The 6,228-nt window shown below is 52.9% G+C and overlaps 1 protein-coding gene across 1 annotated transcript in view; it reads right to left on the reverse strand.

Moving 5' to 3' along the window:
* KCND1 (potassium voltage-gated channel subfamily D member 1) overlaps window positions 1-5,812 on the reverse strand; it is an 87,850-nt gene extending 82,038 nt beyond the window's left edge. Inside the window, exon 1 of the mRNA XM_075324611.1 lies at window positions 5,629-5,812. The gene's annotated coding sequence lies outside the window, so the exon portion shown is untranslated. The remainder of the gene's footprint in view (window positions 1-5,628) is intronic.
* Between the last annotated feature and the right edge of the window lie 416 nt (window positions 5,813-6,228).

Raw genomic sequence — 6,228 nt, forward strand, 5'->3', positions numbered from 1 at the left:
ATAGATAGAGGGATGGATGGATGGATAGAGGGATAGATAGAGGGATGGATGCATGGATAGAGGGATAGATAGAGGGATGGATGGATGGATAGAGGGATAGATAGATATAGAGGGATAGATAGATAGATAGATAGATAGAGGGATAGATAGAGGGATAGATAGAGGGATAGATAGAGGGATAGATAGATAGATAGATAGATAGAGGGATAGATAGAGGGATAGATAGATAGAGGGATAGATAGAGGGATGGATAGAGGGATAGATAGATAGATAGATAGATAGAGGGATAGATAGATAGAGGGATAGATAGATAGAGGGATAGATAGAGGGATGGATAGAGGGATAGATAGATAGAGGGATAGATAGAGGGATGGATGGATAGAGGGATAGATAGATAGATAGATAGATAGAGGGATGGATGGATGGATAGAGGGATAGATAGAGGGATGGATGCATGGATAGAGGGATAGATAGATAGATAGATCGATAGAGGGATGGATGGATGGATAGAGGGATAGATAGATATAGAGGGATAGATAGAGGGATGGATGGATGGATAGAGGGATAGATAGATAGAGGGATGTATGGATGGATAGAGGGATAGATAGATATAGCGGGATAGATAGATAGAGGGATAGATAGAGGGATAGATAGATAGATAGATAGAGGGATAGATAGATAGATAGAGGGATAGATAGATAGAGGGATAGATAGATAGATAGATAGAGGGATAGATAGAGGGATAGATAGATAGATAGATAGAGGGATAGATAGATAGATAGATAGATAGAGGGATAGATAGATAGATAGATAGATAGAGGGATAGATAGATAGATAGATAGAGGGATAGATAGATAGATAGATAGATAGATAGAGGGATAGATAGATAGATAGATAGAGGGATAGATAGATAGATAGATAGATAGATAGATAGATAGATAGATAGATACATAGATACATAGATAGATAGAGGGATAGATAGATAGATAGAGGGATAGATAGATAGATAGATAGATAGATAGATAGAGGGATGGATGGATGGATAGAGGGATAGATAGATATAGAGGGATAGATAGATATCTGGTCAGTGTTGATGGCGGTCATTAGACACTTTCCGTGCAGCAGTTTCATTCTTAGAAGGGCATAATAAGGATTAAGCGTAACTATTTTGGGGAGCATCCAGTATGTAAAGGAACAGGCCACACTATGGGTCCGGGGGTCGGACGTCCAGCACCTCCCGTAGATTTCTATGGTGCCATATTACAGGTCATACACATGGGCCCTTATGTTCACAGTTGTGCGGGTCATTGACCTGGCGACTGCAGCGCTGGATACCCCTTTACCTGTGACCTGAGTAATATTTGTAGGGGTCTACATTTTGAGGGGGTTTCCTCTAGCACCATCTCCGCATGTTCTGGACTATCAGACGCCGGACTGCAGAGCGCTTGCTGCACATTATCCGGCGGTTTCCGGGCTGTTATACATTGCGGCTTTTCCCATTAGCCGGTGTACGGCGGGGCGACTGTTTACCCAGCATGGATCATCCCTGCATCTTATTGATCGGCTGCTGCAGGTAATGGGGATTCATTCACACACCGCTCTGCAGGCATTCTCGTAAACACCGTGGCCTGGTGCTGTTGTAGAAAGGCTGGCACCGCCATGCTGCCCTATACAACCTGGATTTACTGCCTGGGTAAAAAGCTCCCCCTGGGCACTGCACATCTGCATTACAACGCAACCTATGTTGTACCAGCAGTGCCGAGGTCCACCTGGTGCCCCCCACTAACAATCCCTCAGCAGGTCCCCATCATTAGTCCTGCCCCACTCACTGCCAGTCCCTAACAGCTCTCCAGCAGCTGCCCTCATGTGTTCCACCATCTTTACCCACCTGTTCTCCATGACAGCTCCCCGCCAGGTGTCTCAACCTGCTCCCCGCCAGGTGTTTCAACCTGCTCCCCGCCAGGTGTCTCAACCTGCTCCCCGCCAGGTGTCTCAACCTGCTCCCCGCCAGGTGTCTCAACCTGCTCCCCGCCAGGTGTCTCAACCTGCTCCCCACCAGGTGTCTCAATCTTCTCCCCGCCAGGTGTCTCAACCTGCTCCCCGCCAGGTGTCTTAACCTGCTCCCCGCCAGGTGTCTCAACCTGCTCCCCACCAGGTGTCTCAACCTGCTCCCCACCAGGTGTCTCAACCTGCTCTCCACCAGGTGTCTCGACCTGCTCCCCACCAGGTGTCTCGACCTGCTCCCCGCCAGGTGTCTCAACCTGCTCTCCGCCAGAAGTCTCAACCTGCTCTCCGCCAGAAGTCTCAACCTGCTCCCCGCCAGAAGTCTCAACCTGCTCCCCGCCAGATGTCTCAACCTGCTCCCCGCCAGGTGTCTCAATCTTCTCCCCGCCAGGTGTCTCAACCTGCTCCCCGCCAGGTGTCTTAACCTGCTCCCCGCCAGGTGTCTCAACCTGCTCCCCACCAGGTGTCTCAACCTGCTCCCCACCAGGTGTCTCAACCTGCTCTCCGCCAGTTGTCTCGACCTGCTCCCCACCAGGTGTCTCGACCTGCTCCCCGCCAGGTGTCTCAACCTGCTCCCCGCCAGAAGTCTCAACCTGCTCTCCGCCAGAAGTCTCAACCTGCTCTCCGCCAGAAGTCTCAACCTGCTCCCCGCCAGAAGTCTCAACCTGCTCCCCGCCAGATGTCTCAACCTGCTCCCCGCCAGGTGTCTCAACCTGCTCTCCGCCAGTTGTCTCGACCTGCTCTCCACCAGATGTCTCAACCTGCTCACTGCCAGATGTCTCAACCTGCTCTCCACCAGATGTCTCAACCTGCTCACTGCCAGATGTCTCAACCTGCTCTCCACCAGATGTCTCAACCTGCTCACTGCCAGATGTCTCAACCTGCTCTCCACCAGATGTCTCAACCTGCTCTCCACCAGATGTCTCAACCTGCTCACTGCCAGTTGTCTCGACCTGCTCTCCACCAGATGTCTCAACCTGCTCACTGCCAGATGTCTCAACCTGCTCTCCACCAGATGTCTCAACCTGCTCCCCACCAGATGTCTTAACCTGCTCCCCGCCAGATGTCTCAACCTGCTCCCCACCAGGTGTCTCAACCTGCTCCCCGTCAGATGTCTCAACGTGCTGTCCGCCAGATGCCCCTCACTGCTCTCCACCCTATGATCTCCATCTCCAAAATCGGGTACTGGCACCTCTCCACCATCAACACTCCAATCTAATGCCTTCAAGCTGCCGAGACATTCCTTAGCAATACCTTTTCCATGTCTTGTCACTTTGTAGTAGTTTAGTACCCGATGTCCCTGCCTATCTGCTCCGGTAGCACAGTCCTATACGCTCCACCAGCTGGTCCTTCTGGTGCTATCCCCAGTCCTTGTCTGTTTTCTTGTGCTAATTCATATATGCTATAGCCCAGTTGACTAAATGTAGTATCCATTAAGCTACTACTCTGTACTCCACCAGCAGTCCTCCCTGAGCTCCACCAGCAGTTATCACTGAGATCCATTATTAGTCCACACTGAGCTCCACCAGCAGTCCTCCCTGAGCTCCACCAGGAGTCCTCCCTGAGCTCCACCAGCAGTTCTCACTGAGCTCCACCAGGAGTCCTCCCTGAGCTCCACCAGGAGTCCTCCCTGAGCTCCACCAGGAGTCCTCCCTGAGCTCCACCAGGAGTCCTCCCTGAGCTCCACCAGGAGTCCTCCCTGAGCTCCACCAGGAGTCCTCCCTGAGCTCCACCAGGAGTCCTCCCTGAGCTCCACCAGGGGTCCTCCCTGAGCTCCACCAGGAGTCCTCCCTGAGCTCCACCAGGAGTCCTCCACTTTTCTCTACCAGCAGTCCCCCATTCAGCTAAACAAAAAGTCCCCCATTCATCCTCACCAGATATCCTCATTAATTTCCACACCAGTCTGCAGTGATCCTCAAACGTCTCCCACTAATCCCAAAAGTTGCACACTAATCTCCACCAGAAATCTTCCACAACTAATCTCACCCGGAACTCCTCCACAGCTGATCACTACCAGAAGTCCTCCATAAATGATCTCCACCAGACGTTCCCCACTGATCTCCAACAGACATGCCCCATAACTGATCTTCAGAAGTTCTCCATAACTGATATCTACCTGAAATCCTCCAAAACTGATCTCCTCAGCAGGCCCTCAATGATCGCCACCACCTTCTATGTACTCACAACCAGGAGTGTCCCTTTCTTTGCTTCACTAATAGGCCCCATCTGATCTCAACCACCAGCGGTCCCCCTCTGATCTACACGGTCTCTTTCCTTTCTTCACTGGCAGTCACTTATCTTCACAGCATTCCTCATCTGATCTGCACCAGTCCCTGTCTATTTGCAACCAGAAATCAGCCACATCTGCAGGCCCCTTATTTCTCCAGTAGCATTTATTCTCTGCTCTACACCAGCAGTCCCTATCTATTTGCCACCAGCGGTCCCAGTCTGATCACCAGCAGTCCCTCTCTGATCACCACCAGCAGTCCCTCTCTGATCACCAGCAGTCCCCGTCTGATCACCACCAGCAGTCCCTCTCTGATCACCAGCAGCAGTCCATCCACCAGCAGTCCCGTCTGATCAGCAGCAGCAGTCCCTCCACCAGCAGTCCCTCCACCAGCAGCAGTCCCTCTCTCATCACCACCAGCAGCGCTCACTCCACCAGCCGTCCCCATCTGATCACCACCAGCAGTCCCTCCACCAGCAGTCCCAGTCTGATCAGCAGCAGTCCCTCTCTCATCACCACCACCAGCAGTTCCCGTCTGATCACCACCAGCAGTCCCTGTCTGATCACCACCAGCAGTCCCTCCACCAGCAGTCCCCCTCTCATCACCACCAGCAGCACTCACTCCACCAGCAGTCCCCATCTGATCACCACCAGCAGTCCATCCAACAGCAGTCCCCGTCTGATCACCACCAGCAGTCCCTCTCTGATCACCACCAGTAGTCCATCCACCAGCAGTCCCCGTCTGATCAGCAGCAGTCCCTCTCTCATCACCACCACCAGCAGTTCCTGTCTGATCACCAACAGCGGTCCCTGTCTGATCACCACCAGCAGTCCCTCCACCAGCAGTCCCTCCACCAGCAGTCCCCCTCTCATCACCACCAGCAGCACTCACTCCACCAGCAGTCCCCATCTGATCACCACCAGCAGTCCCTCTCTGATCACCACCAGCAGTCCCTCCACCAGCAGTCCCTTCCTATTCACCACCTGCAGTCCCTGTGTATTTGCCCCCTGCAGTCCCTGTGTATTTGCCCCCTGCAGTCCCTGTGTATTTGCCCCCTGCCGTCCCTGTGTATTTGCCCCCTGCAGTCCCTGTGTATTTGCCCCCTGCAGTCCCTGTGTATTTGCCCCCTGCAGTCCCTGTGTATTTGCCCCCTGCAGTCCCTGTGTATTTGCCCCCTGCAGTCCCTGTGTATTTGGCCCCTGCAGTCCCTGTGTATTTGCCCCCTGCAGTCCCTGTGTATTTGCCCCCTGCAGTCCCTGTGTATTTGCCCCCTGCAGTCCCTGTGTATTTGCCCCCTGCAGTCCCTGTGTATTTGGCACCTGCAGTCTGTCTCCAGCCCTCGCCTGCTCTCCATCTGCGGAGCCTGTCTGCTGTGTATCACATTCGCAGTCCTTACCTGGTCTCCATCATCAGTCCCTGAGCTCCAGGTAGCTCCTACTCTCCACAGTGGTCCAGCAGAGACACAGGAGTCACTGGGGGGCTGCCTTCCCTCATGTCAGAGCCTGGATTAGGAGTCCCCCTCCCAATCACCGTCCTCCTCCCTCCTCTCCATCCTCACTCACTCCCTTCTTCTCATCTCTTAATCGCTCTGCAGGAGGAGGGACCTGGCGGAGGCTCCAGCACTGGAGCCAGGGAACAAGGGGTGCAACTATTGGGGACTGCATGGGGCATTAACCCCTGATCTGCTGCACTGGAGCCTGTCACAAAGGACTGCAATAAGTATTAACCCCTAGACTGCTAAAACACTAAATTTCACATATGAGGCAGGGTGGCATTTAACCTCTGCAGTGCAGATATCGGAAACTTGGTAACAGGAGCGGAGCACTCCCCCCATCATTGCAGAACTGGGACGAGGATGGGAGTATTACCTCTGTGCTGCAACCCACATAACGGGAACATGATGGGAGTATTAACCTCTGCACTGCAGCATTTACCAGTAATGGGGAATATTAACCCCTGCACTGCTGTCCATTACAGTGATGAAGAGCGTTAACCC

Source organism: Anomaloglossus baeobatrachus, chromosome 9 (assembly GCF_048569485.1).
Source record: "Anomaloglossus baeobatrachus isolate aAnoBae1 chromosome 9, aAnoBae1.hap1, whole genome shotgun sequence".
In the NCBI taxonomy this organism is placed as follows: domain Eukaryota; kingdom Metazoa; phylum Chordata; class Amphibia; order Anura; family Aromobatidae; genus Anomaloglossus; species Anomaloglossus baeobatrachus.